Raw genomic sequence first — 14,304 nt, 5'->3', positions numbered from 1 at the left:
ACGTTCCACTTCTTGCTGTTACTCTTTTGACAGCTGCCTCATTTGATGCTCATTTCCAATGAGCTTGTCCCCCAGTGGCAGATATTTATCATTAGTGAGGTTTAAAATTAGAAGACCATACCTAGAGGCATAAACATTGCATATTTTGCACAATCCTATGATACTTTTTCACATTACTGAGGTTAAAAATGTGGCTTACTTGTCAATTTGTGAAGCTATCAAATGTCATAATTTTTGAAGCTTCCAACAAATGCTTATGATTTCCTGCTTAGAATATGAACATGTTGTGCACAAATTCCACAACATAAAAAATGATAAGCTTTTATGGCAAAAAAATAAGTTAGAATTTTTTACACAGATTTTCTATAGCACTGATGACTAGTGTGAGTAAATACAGCCATGAGTTGAAATTTAGAGCTAACAGCACAAACAATATGAATTAATACCAAACAACAGGGTTACCTAGGTCTGCTCTCATTTGGAGTCATGGAGGGTAGGAGAATGTTTTATTTTGCTAGGCAACTGGATAACATTTCAGTTCAGTATATTGTGTAAAGTCGTTTTGTATCATGCTATGGGATTATCACAACTATAATATATGATTATTATTTAGCATTGCAGTAGGAACCCTTGTCAGCAGAGGTAGTTATCTCATTGTACATAGGGACATTGTGTATTATCTGAAAAGCTGAATGACCTTTAAAAATAAAGTATTGCATTATTCTGTTAGTTCTAAGTGCAGTGTTACACAATACAGTACCACAAAGAATACTGGAATTTCTGAATTGATTTTGAAGAGAGTTGTATTATATAACTCATTCTGCAATAGTGGTTGGCATCCAAACCTGCATTGTTGAACTTCGGCTGAAATTTCTATGTATGTACCACAGAATTTAATAATTTATGTTTCCCTTGTTAAATCAGGCAGCAGGTTAATACTGAACAATTGCAGAGTACCTAGAGGTATTATAGAAGAAAAAAAATGAGTTCAGTGCTGAGTTTTTATTTTCTTACATTACCAAATTTATTTCTGGAACAGCTTTCAAAACAAAATGTTTTCTTAGCTATTATACTGGTGTGCGTCTGTGCGTGTGCGCGTGTGTGTGTGCATGTGGGTGTGCATGTGTGTGTGTGTGTGTGTGTGTGTGTGTGTGTGTGTGTGTGTGTGTGTGTGTGTGTGTGTATTTCATCCTGATAAAGTACAGAAAACAAATAAGCAAAACATGTGTTGTAAACTATGCACAATACTCAAACTTGCAAAGTAAATAAATTCAGCGAAATATGCACTTGACTGTTGATGGCTTAATCATGTGGTCTTCAATATAATTTTATATAATTTTATAAGTTTATAATTTATTTCTGTACCCTGCAGCCTGAAGTTATTTACTTTAATTCCCTTGGGGTTCCTTTGTCTTCTAGATATATTGAAGTGGTACAGGTCATGCAGCATATATGGATATACATATCTATTGTGGTTCTTGTCATTACAGATCATAGGATTTCTAAGTAGTTTTTTTGCATTCACTTCTTGTATTGCTTGTGTGCATGCATGCATCTGTGTGTGTGTGTGTGTGTGTGTGTGTGTGTGTGTGTGTGTGTGTGTGTGTGTGTGTGATACTTTCCTGAGAATATGCTCTTGGTCAATCTCTACAAAAGAAACTGAAAACATTTTCAGTATATATTGCTCAATTATTTATGTGATCGTTCAAACCATCAATGTTTCTGGCATGGACATTTTTATATGAATATTTTTACCATGTCTGATACAGCATGATACTGGCTCACCTCACTATTATTTGCCTTCCATCTGTTCACTGCTGTCCTACTGTCTGTTCCTATCACTGCTACACAGGAAGGAAAGCACATGCATTGGTAGAAAGTAGACAGTGCTGACCTTCAATGTTGAGGCATTTTAATTTTTAACTATATTCCTTGGTAAGTCCTTGCATACAATGCAGCTGGGATGGCCAGTAATTATGCCCACTTCTACACAAAAACACACAAGTCTGTAGTGCCACAGGAACCCACCCAACATGGTGGCTAATGACAGCACCAATACAGCCAGTTCATCTGAGATGTGGCAGTGAGATAAGGCAACCAGTTCCTAAATTGCATTCCTAGCTGTTGGTTGTCCTTCAGCATGATTGCAAACTGAGTCCCATTCTCTGGCAGTGTAGTCTTGATCAAAACCGCTATGACATTGAGGACAGCCTTGGCAAAAACATTAAATCTAGAGGGCTGATAATTCATCTTGTGGGTCACTTACTTATCTGTTTTAAAATATTTAGTTTTAAATGTAGTTTAATCCTATATAACATGGTATCTTATTCCAATTGTCTTACATTAGAAAATGTGGTTTTAATAAAGCCCAGATCAACAAATTCCTATGGGTTGAGGTGACCTGATCAAACTTCTCTTAAACTGATGTGCTTCAGTGGCAATATATGAAGCTATAACCTTTATCAAAAAATGTCCAGAGTTATTACAGCGTGAAGCCGCTGACTCTCCCATGGTTATGCAATAATGGAGCAAACATACGTAAGTAAAGAGTGCTAGCTCTTCACTTGTTATTTTTCATTACTATTGTGGTGATGTAGATTTGTGGGCTTTTTTGTCAATGTGTCTTCATCTTTTTATGTAGGTATTTCTTTACTTATACTATGCTTCATTAGAGGTTTTCTTTTTTTATTTAGGTAGTATTGGCTATCTATCTATCTATCTAGTAGTGTTTATACACACACACACACACACACACACACACATACACACACACATACACACACACACACACACACACATACACACACACACACACACACACATATATATATATATATATATATATATATATATATATATATATATATATATATATAAAATGAATTATGGACTTTGTTTCATAACTGATGATCTTAATGATCTAAACAGGTCTTATGCACTGCAGTTCAAGTTAATAAAATGCAATTTGCCTGCTGCTATGCTGGGTTTGTTTACTTTTGAGGCATTAGGTTCATAGTGACTTACATTCATAGGTTTATAGGTGAATACTAGGTCAACATCCACTGAAGACTTTATAAGCCCAGCCAATCATCTCTAATGTATTTCACAAGTTTGTTAGCCTTAGAGGTTATTTGAGGGATATGTATAAACTAGGACAAGATTTTCAGGCTGCATCTGTCCATAAGAGATGAAAGTGCTAGACCTGAGATGTAGTTCTGATTTCCCAACCACTGGTCCGGGTTTCTGTTGAATGGAGACAGGGAAGCGCTCTGCTTCACATGGATAGAAAGCCTGTTCCAGAGAAGGGGAATACCTATCCAACATGTCCTATTTATGTTGCAAGCAAAGTTTAAATTCCTTGATCGAGTAAATCTGATGTTATTCATTTTGCGAGTATGCAAAAGATCCATCCAAGTGGAATCAAAGGATGCATTGTGTGACAACTCACCACAAGACCAGTAATCAAGGTGCCTCAGTCCTCACCACTGGCAACAGTGGGGGATGTTTACTGATAGAACGACAAGTACACACACATTATTTCCAGATGCAGCTCTCTGCATCAAGTGCAATTTCCCTTAAGAGCACACAGAGACCACAGTCAATCCGAGGCTGGTTTCTTCCTCTTTCTTCAGATCCCTAAAAAGGCTCCCCATTGGCACAGCTATAGAGTTGACATCTCAGCGGAGTGACCAAGCCAAGAACTCCAGCATCCTCTCTGTACAACCAATGTCTCATGTCCCTGCACAAGTAGCTGACACACTCTTTGATGTTTGATTTACACACACGCACACACACACACACACACACACACACACACACACACACACACACACACACACACACACACACGCGAGTTTACTAGCTATGCCCTCTTCTGTCCAGACTATAAGGTAGTTATCACTGCCACTTGTCACTCCTTATCAACCTCTTTAGGGCCCTTAATAAAGGGTGTCCAATTTTACTGTGTAATATTAACACAAATGGTAGTTTGACCAAGAGGAAGAGTATTAGGAGGAGACCACACAGTGTCACGAAATAAATATGCAAGTACTCTCAAAACTTAAATGTCTCTGCACAGATCAGCCACAATGAAAGGTTTAAATATATTTAATAATAAATAATAAAAGAAGACAACAATACTAAGTCTATATTTATAGTGACATCAGAGTTCAAAACCACAGGAAATATAAAATAACTTTGCAATACAGACTCACACAAATAAAGAAAAACAAAATCTAAACTTAATTTTGCTATATTCCTGACTTTATCTAAGAGAGTTGTACTATTCCCTAGAATAGATGACTGCTGGGATAACTTGCAGAATTATATAATTTCCGGTTATCTGATTTCTAGTTCCCAGGCCAAAACCCCCATTGCTAGAAGCTGGCAGCATTTAGCATCTACTTGTAAAAATATACAGGCAAGTGCTTTTGCTCATATATTTGGCAGATGCCAGAAGTCATAAAACAATTGTATTTCTTCATGCTTCAAAAGTAGCAATCAGTTCACTCTAAGGATTATAAAGAAATCTTCCTTGTACAGACTCTGTGTCTCTAGCTGCACTGAAAATGTGAGGAATAGCCTCTTTATTGCACAGCCTATAAAGTAATTTAGAAAACTTGAGAAATAGCCTCTTTATTGTGTAGCCTATAAAGTAATTTAATTTTAAATATTTTCTAAAGTTTGCTAGACTGAGATTAACCCTCCATATGTTAAGCATATACATTTAAACAGTTACAACAGTACAGGTACATTTCTGTTCTTTTCCAGTAAGGCACACTGTGGTTACATTTCAAACACAGCACTTTGCAAATACCTTTTCACCGTACACGTCTGTACAAGCAGTTTGATATACACATGACGTAAAGTTCTAATACACTTGTAACACAAGCATCCTGTATAAATCATTTCGATATTCACCAATGACATATAATTATTTACAAAATTCCATCTAGCTGTGCTGGCAGTGTCTCCTTTCTTCATACCTTGTATGCCAGGCATAGACTGTATCCTCAACAGTCTGTAGGAAACAAAGTATAGACATAGGGCTTTGAGGTGATCTGCTTAGGACATGCTGTTTATGCTCTGTATTCATTTTGTGAGGAACCTCTGTGGACATTCCAGTTGTTGCATCTGCCTGGTTAGGTGCATACAAAGGGGGGTGTTGTGCTTAATGATGGGCCTGTTTAGGACCAGATACAGTGGAATGATGATTTCCTTGGACATAGATACCATGTCTTGCTTATACACTGAGCAACTTAGTATGATTTCCTTACTACCTTAGACACATGTTGGTCAAAACTCAAGTTGCTATCTACATATGTACCCAATACCCTAACTTCTGGTTTTAATCTTAGGAGTGTGTTATTGATAAGGCAATTTCCCAGGGTGGCTGACTTCCCCAAGGTGCTACTATGTATTTCTTGACATTAAGTTTTAAGCTGTGGCTTTGGCACCAGTCATTTGTCTGTGTTTGTCATTCCTATAGGATGTTAGCATGTTGGGGGGATTCTATGACTACTCTTAGTGTGCAATCATCTGCAAACTTGGTCAGCCAGAGGTCCTTGACATTGACCTTCACTTCCAAGAAGTAGGAGACCCAGCACAGAGCCCTGAGGGACTTTTCTATTAACCAGCTTGTTTGTGAAGTTTTCCCTATCCTAACTTCCTGTGTCCTGCGTGAGAGCTAGATGGCTTTCCAGAGTGTAAATGTAGGGATTTACTCCTATATCCATGAGTTTGTTTGCAATAACTGAATGGGATATTATATCAAATTCCTTAGCCAGGTCAATGTAGGCAGCATGCATTGTTCTGAGTTTATCCATTGTCTTGGTGACCTTCTTAAAGAAGTCCACCAGGTTGATCAGGTATAATTAGTCCTTATCAAAAATAAACTAGGTTGAATCCATTATTTGAAGGTTTTCTATGTCCTGATTAATCATTTCCATGATAATTATTTCCATGGCTTTGCATATGAGACCAGACTTATGAGTCTGTAGTTCCAGGCATCCATTCAAGGTCTGCACTTGTGCTGATGGATGACTGTTACAGTTCTCCATTCACGTGGCACAAAGCCTGCCTGGAGCTATGGTTAAACAGTGACTCCAGTGGTCTTGATAGATCATGTTTCAGGATATTTAGAGGGCATCTTGGGATATTATCATAGCCCTTCAATGCAGTGTTTTTGACCTTAGACAGCACATCTAGGACCTGTTCCCCTAGTAATATTTGGGGGAGGGGTTGATTAAGGGTATTTCCTGGGGTCAGCTAGGGGGCAGAGGTGAGTAAGATTGTACCTGAGTTTGTTGACTAGCAGATTTGTTATATCTTTGCCTCTGTTTTGGTAACTCCATTTATAATCAGTTCTGTACACTGCTATGTATTGCTTTTGAGCTTTTGGACATAGCTAAAGAAAGTCTTGTGGTTGTCCTTTGTCTGAGAACCTATCTTTACCTCAGCTGGCTCTATACATTTATTGACACAATTGTACAAGGTTGAGGTGAACACTTCTGCTTAGGTAGCTGTGTTGTCAGGGTGTGGGTGGAGGGCTTAAAATGTTGACAGGTTATCACATAGTAGTAGGAACTTTGCGTTCAAATAGTTTCTAAATGTTACAGGGCTAACCAGGGTCACAGAATCATTTTTTATTATGAAATAATCAGCTGTGTAGTCTGATATTACCGGAGAGAACTCTACTTGGGAGGGGCACAGAGTTTCCCCATGTTTGTAAGTATCAAGTCGAGTATGTTTGCACCCCTTAGTGGATGTAGGGACTAACTGGTCCAAGGTGTTTGTGTTTACAAAATCCAGGAATCTCTGGGCATGCATGTTTATAGTATGGTATTTGAAGTCACCCCTTAAAAAGAAATTGGGTTGAATGTTGAAAGCCTCCAGTAATACCAAGTATGAGTTATGGGTTTCTTGGGTCATAGAGGGTGACCTATAGCTTGCAAAGGGTATGATGTGGGCCTTGTCTATAAAAATCTAGCCATGGAGAAGCTCAGTCTTATGTTTGACTAGTCATGAAGTGCATTCATTGTTGATATAGATTGAGGCACCTCAAATTTTGCTCCCTACCCGTGCAGTACCTGGCCTAAATGTGTGGAAGGTACTGGAGCACTGCACTGCTTTGGTACTCTCTGTGCCTTTAAATCATGTATAAGTAACTACAGTGATGTCCACATTGTACTGGGTGAGGACAGCCTTGAGGGAGTAGAGTTTCTTGCTTAAGTTTCTTGCATTGAGCAGTAATACCTTTAGATTCCCTTGGCTTGGTTTTGCAGTGACAGAAGGCTTGTCATTTTGACATTGCCTAAAACGGCAGTAGAGTGAAGACAATATTTTAGCCAACACTGAAAAGCCTAGAAGGGACAGATGCAGACCATTCTTGGCAAAGTAACATGGTCTGTTGACCATATCCTCCCATGCTAACAAATATTGTACCTGCTCGAAAAGACCAGAAATTAAGACAATTATTTGAGTCCATTTAAAGTTTAATAATCCCTCACGAGGAATAAGATAATTGAAAGTTTGATCATTTTAGACCATTTTAAATTAGAGGGTCATAAATTCTAGTCAAGCTGATGCTTTAAATAATGTTTCTTTGTTCCAAATAAAATTTGCTAGACATTTTGATTATCTTGTAACTCTCTGGTGAGATACTGCAAAAGTAAAAGAGCTTTTATTTATCAAGGATTTGTTTAACAAGTTTTACCTGAGATTAGCCATTAAGTGAGTTCATTTTGTATTTTGTTAATTGACCAAACTGATTTAAATGTGTATTTGACCCACAAGCATTTAAATTCATCAAGAGATCTGTTTATATTAGGAATTAATGCTGGGATTACGAAACATTAGCTGCATCTTTTCAGGCAATTGTGCACAATAAGCAGCCACACACATGGCACGCATGATTCAAAGATACACTCAATACAAGGCGTGAAAAAAATGAGCCACATACCTTTTTGGGGCACATGCAAATGACTGTATATGCATATGCTAATGAGAAAAGATTTGAAATGAGGGGCTTGGTGTATACAACTATGGTAAAACAAGATGGTAAAGTCATTTAGAAATGTATAAGGATTGTAACATGTTCCTTTAACACTAGTGATAATGACCTCAGCCAAATCCTTGTGCTTAAGCACGGGAATCATAGAAATGTGTTAGAATTTGTCTTAGCATTAGTTAGCGTATATACTCAACAGGCCATTATTGCCACTATGACCTGCAGCGTTGCACATCATCACATTCTGAGGTGTTGTGTCATCTGACCATGTTTAACATTTTATAGCTCTGTGGCATCGGCATTGTAGATGACTACTACTCTATGGGTAACGATACCATGTAGGAGGTGGTAGACAAGTGTAGGTCTCATTTGCAGGCCTGTGGGAGTCATGGATTACATATTTCAGTGACTCCAAGGTATGTGTGGCTTTACAACTACAGCAAGTAAAGAGAAATTTCAACACCCAGGTGAGGAACACAGTGTGGGTATTTCAAGCATCGGCAGTGAGAATAATTCATCAGTTTCTTGATGACATAATGCAGCACATTGGGGAGCATATCTGGTTTTCACATACTACAGTGGAGAGAGCCAACAGCATGTGGAACTTCTATGATATTGTCTATTTTCCTGAAATAATGTAGGCCATAGGTTGCAACCACATTGAAATAAAGGCCCCACCTTCTGACATGGGAAGAAGGCATGTGAGCTACAAAATGTATCACTCCATTAATTGCCAGATCATCTGCAATGCATAGGGTATCATCTACAATATGAATGTAGGCAATTCAGGAAGTTACCATGACTCCTAAATATGGCACACCTGTAACCTTTATTAACAGTTTCTGTTGGCTGACTTTCCCCAGGGACATCTTTTTTTGCAATTCTGTATATGGAGTTATGACTGATGGCACCCAACAGAAATCCACAGAATGAGGCAGAGCACAGATGCAATCATAGTTTCATAGTTTCATAGTATAGTACTAAGCTATCTGCCCTGGGGCATTTGTAAGCCTAGCCATAGTGATGTGGCTTTTGCCACCCCATGAAATGGTACAAAAAGTGTACAGAATAAATTTAGAATACTGTGCCTCTGTCTAGTAGTGACACAATGAAGGTCCCCTTATATAATAGAATTAGTTTACTGTGCCCCTGTCTAGCAGTGACACAGATGTGACCCCTGGGGTAAACTTACGATCTTCCATCCACTCATCAAGATTTCTCTTGAAAAGAGTCAGTGAGGGGCTCTGCCTAATACGAACTGGGATCCTGTTCCAAAGCATGGGAAGCCTCTGGGTTATGAATCTATCCCTCCAGCATGTCCTATTCATACTTGTGCCGAGGTTTAAGTCTTTAGCTCTCGTGGTCCTGATGGATTTGGATTTTTTGAGGTGGAGCATGTCCATCAGATCCTGATTGGACATGGCCTTGTACGTCAGGCAGAGATCACCTCTGAGCAGGCGGTATGCTACTGAATAGAGTTGAAGTTTCTTTAGTCTGGCAGAATAAGACATATGTTGGAGACCCTTGATCCTCTTGGTGAGGTACTTTTGTGGTCTCTCCAGCTGTTGCAAATGCCGGGTGAGGTACATACCAAATGGGGCATTGTGCTCAATCATGGGTCTGATGAGGGAGAAATATAGGGGTACAATGGCATCCTTGGATCTGGATGTGAATCTCTTCATGATGAGGTGTGCAAGGTAGAATGTTTTTCTAACTACTTTGGCAACGTGGGTGTCAAATGAGAGGTCGCTGTCGACTTGGGTCCCTAGGTCTCTGATTACTTTTTCCGTACTCAGTGGGTTGCTGTCTATGTGATAATTTGTGGGTACTTTGTTTTTCCCAAAGGGGATGACTATACATTTTTTGGCATTTAGTTTAAGGCCGTGACTCCGGCACCAGTTGTCCGTTTCTGTGAGGTCTTTTTGTAGGATGTGTGTGTCTGCTGGTGTATCGACTATGACACCTAGTTTGCAGTCATCTGCGAACTTTGTAAGCCACAGCCCTCCCATGTTTGCTTTAACATCTGAGAAATAAATGCCGAACAAGAGGGGTCCCAGGACAGATCCCTGTGGGACACCACTTGTGACTGGCTTTGAGTCTGACATTGCTCCAGTGATTTTAACTTTATGGGTTCTGTCCTTTAGCCAGTTTGCAACCCATCTAGTGACATAAGGGTTTACTTTTAAGCTGTTGAGCTTATCTATGATGCCTGAGTGGGGTATTGTGTCGAAGGCCTTAGCCAAGTCCAGGTATGCTGTATGGACTGCTTTGCCCTCATCAATGGCTGTAGTGACTGTTTCGAAAAAGTCAACCAGGTTTAAAAGGCAGGATCTGCCCTTTACAAAGCTGAACTGGGTAAGGTCAAGTGTCTGTAGGTCCCCTATGTCTCTGTTTATGAGTTCCATAATGATTCTTTCCATAGCTTTGCAGACCAGGCTGGTTAAGCTTATGGGGCGGTAGTTTCCAGGGTCTGTAGAGGCACCCCCCCTTGTGGAGTGGGACCACTGTTGCTGTACGCCAGTATTCAGGTACATATCCCGAAATAAGGCTAAGGTTAAATAGCATTATGTGTGGGTTTAGCTCCTCTTGGAGTTCACGTAACACGCAACCCGGGATACCGTCAGGTCCCATTGATGCTGTGTTTTTTGCTTTGTTTAGGGCGGTTCTCACCTGGACATCTGAGATGACAGGGAGATTACATTCAGCTGGGATAAGTATTTCTTCTTTTGGGGGTGAAGGAGGGGAGAAATTTGCACTGAACCTGTCAGCCAGAATGTTGGCAATATCTGTGGGTTCAGTGTATTTTATGTTGTTGTGAACCAATTCTGAGCATATCTGAGGGTTTCCACCCAGGTTTCTAACATAGCTGAAGAAGGCTTTGTGGTTATCTTTAGTGTCCTTAGCGATTTTTCTCTCAAAGTTGGCCTTGGATGTTTTTATGAGAGAACGTAGTTTTCTGCTAATGTTGATCAGAGATGTCTTCCCTTCATGGGATTTTGCTCTGATGTGCAGTAGCTTCCTTCTTTTGTTATACAATTTGTTTACGGCTGAGGTCCACCAGACAGGACGCTTACCTTTGGTGGAGAGGGACTTGGATTTGTTTGGGATTGCATGATCCATGCATTCTTAGAGATGTCCATAAAAAGCATTTGTGAAGGATTCGGCATTGTGGGATGTGGTATCCACTGGCACAGTGGGCTTAAAGGATACCATCTCAGTCTTAAGAAGAGTGAAGTCTGCTTTTGAGAAGTTTTTCACGGTGGTCTTTTGTGCTGGGGGTGGAGGTGGGATATGTACATCCAGGGTGATTAGTTTGTGGTCAGATCTCACTAGTGAGGGGTATACTTCCAGTGTGGAGCATTTTGTCCCCATGTTTGTGATGATCAGGTCTAGTATATTATCTCCCCTAGTAGACCAAAGTCATTATGGAGTATGTGCTTGGGCTGCCGAAGGTATGCTTTCACTGCCTGAATCCATCTAGTGGTTCTCTGAAGTAGGATCCAAGCATATAGGTTAAAATATTTTCAATGTGCACAATGCTACACAATATCATATGTGACAGGCAGTTACAGTAGGAACGGCAATTGTAAGAGGCAGTAGAGAGGCCAACAAATGAGGCCGAATATGTTTGAAGAGGGCAGTCAAAGTATCTCATGGCATTGGCAAACTGGCAGAGGCATGCACACAGCTTCATCCCACAGCAAAGAATACACATTACTATAAAAGTGATGCATGCACAGTCAATGGCAGTCTGTGCTTACCCATGTATAGGCTGTTCATCAGACATGGGCAACCCAAGTAATACAGTATATAGGACAGAACACAGTTATCATCGTTTGCACAGGTGGGGGAGGCAATGTAAGTGTACAATATGAAGAACAAATCCACTTAAGCCAGCAAAAAGGAGCCACAAATGTGTTTAAACTGAGTCCTTTCATGCTTTAATGTGATTAACAATTTCCTCAGAGTTACAACCACTGTTACAAGCCACGGTTTTAAGAAGCATAGCAATGTAATCACGAGACCACCAATCACCAATCAAGAATTCACTAAAATTTTCTTAAAGTTACAATGTTTTTCAAAAGAAACTTTTTAATACAATATATGGAAATGTTGCACACCAAAGGAAATGATAAGTGAAGTAGCAAATGCATAAAAAAACTTCAGTGTGTAAACTTAAATAAGTTTAAAAAAAATTATAGGCTTGTTAAAGCCTTTGAGCTGAGGAAACATTTTATATATATGGACTCATTCAAACCTGGAAATGTATCTGTATGCAGTTTGATCTGCCACCAAGACTTCCGGTATTCTAATAAAACATTATAATTGTCTGCAAGATTCTTAATACTGACAGCATCCAACACAAAAAAATGAATTTGTTAAAGTCTGTACATTCTATGGAATGTTTCACCAGAGTGTTACTAAGATTTTATGCCTGATAGCCAATGTGTGCTCATAGACCCTCCTTGATAACTTTCTGATGGTCTTACTTATGTAAAACTCCAAATAGGAATCACAAATGGCCATGTACACCACAACCTGTGATTTACAATTGTATATATTCCTGGCCCAAAGATATAACTCTAGTTCCGAAGTAAACTTCAGGGTACAGGACACAACACCAGTCAATAATAATACATTATTTTATTTATTACAACTGTATATGGCCAAAATGAGTAAGAAAATTAAAATAAAAAGTAGTAACAAGTGCTTTCATCTCTGATCATTCAGAGACTTTATCAAAGACTGCTTTCTGTGTAAATCTAGTGCTTTAATATAAACGTTGCAGGTGTTCTCCATAAAATAGCACTGTTTAAATCTACCACATTTGCATGTGCCTACAGTACTATCCATATCCTGGAGTGAGATAGGGTGGTGTTCTACTAACAATTTCACATTGGAAATTCTCTTGTATGTGAACTTAGTACCATTCCCAAGAATTTTTACTTAATCACTGTTCCCCAAAATAATTTTCCAGTTCTTATAAGATGCATGTCAATGGAAATTGGAAGTGGAAATGCACTACTATATTTTACAAGTGGTACCTGAGTGGAACCAAGTTCATTATTGCATACTTTATCCAAACAACAACAACGTTTGCTTAAAATGGTTTTTGCCTTGTTTGACCTAAGCAACAATACTTCATTTAAAATCCTAGTGAGCCATTCATCTTTGTAATCCCTCTGAATAAAAAAAAAAATTAAAACTTGAACTTCTTCTTTAAAAATGAATTCATCATTTGTAAGCCAGCTAAGCCTAATGAATTGGTTATTAGCAATCCTTTTTTTCATGTGAAAGGGGTGCTGACTCCTTCTATGTAGAAATTGTTTGACAAAAGTTTCTTTCCTGAAAATCCTACAAGAAAACTGGTTGTTATCTTCTACGGAAACTGTTATATCTCAAAAGTCGATTACTTTCCCATACTCATTTAAAGTGAAATGTAAAAAATTATGTACTGGAATTAATAAAGTCCAGGACCTTATTGAATTCACTTTCCGTTCCTCTCCACAAAATTATGAGGTCATCAATAAACCTCCTGTAAAAAAACATTTTTTTCAAATAATGCATGACATTTGAGATGTTCTTGTTCCCACAAGGCCATTACGAGATTTGCAAACACAGGGGCTACTCTCACCCCCATGGCCACACCCATCTTTTGTTTGAAGTGTTTACCGTTAAACATTAAAAAAATTTTTTCTAAACAACACACAACTTGTATTAATCAAAATGATGTCAAAATCAGTAAATCTGGTGAGATAACTCCTTACAAAATGTATGCCAACCTCTTGCTGAATGCAAGCATATAAAGAAACCACAAGCATACACCCAAAAACACATTCTTCATTGTTGTCCTGAATTTTACTTAGTAATTCTAATAGGTACCAAGAATCCCTGAGATAGAATTCAGACCTCTGCACTACTAGATTCAATATATTATCTAAAAATACAGATATTGACTCAGTTTTATAATGATCAGGTGCTACTACAGATCTGAAAGGGGGCATTGCACCTATTCTTGTGTATTTTGGGTATGCCAAATAATCTGGCCATTTTGGGCTGATATGCCTTTAAAAAGGTATTCACTTTGTGGATGATGTTACCTTGGCACAATAAATCAAATGAAATGGAATCAATTTTCATAAAACACTTTTTTATCATTTCAGTTGTAACTTCCACATAACACTCCTGATTTGAAAGGAGATGGTTGATGGCTGAACTAATATCTTTACTATTCATGATCACTATCATATTCCCTTATCAGCCTTCATATCTCTTATGTCCATGTTGGCATAAAG

This window comes from Protopterus annectens, chromosome 7.part0, assembly GCF_019279795.1.
Source record: "Protopterus annectens isolate FY-2018-M chromosome 7.part0, PAN1.0, whole genome shotgun sequence".
In the NCBI taxonomy this organism is placed as follows: Eukaryota; Metazoa; Chordata; order Ceratodontiformes; family Protopteridae; genus Protopterus; species Protopterus annectens.
Note: the sequence above shows the minus strand (reverse complement) of the source record.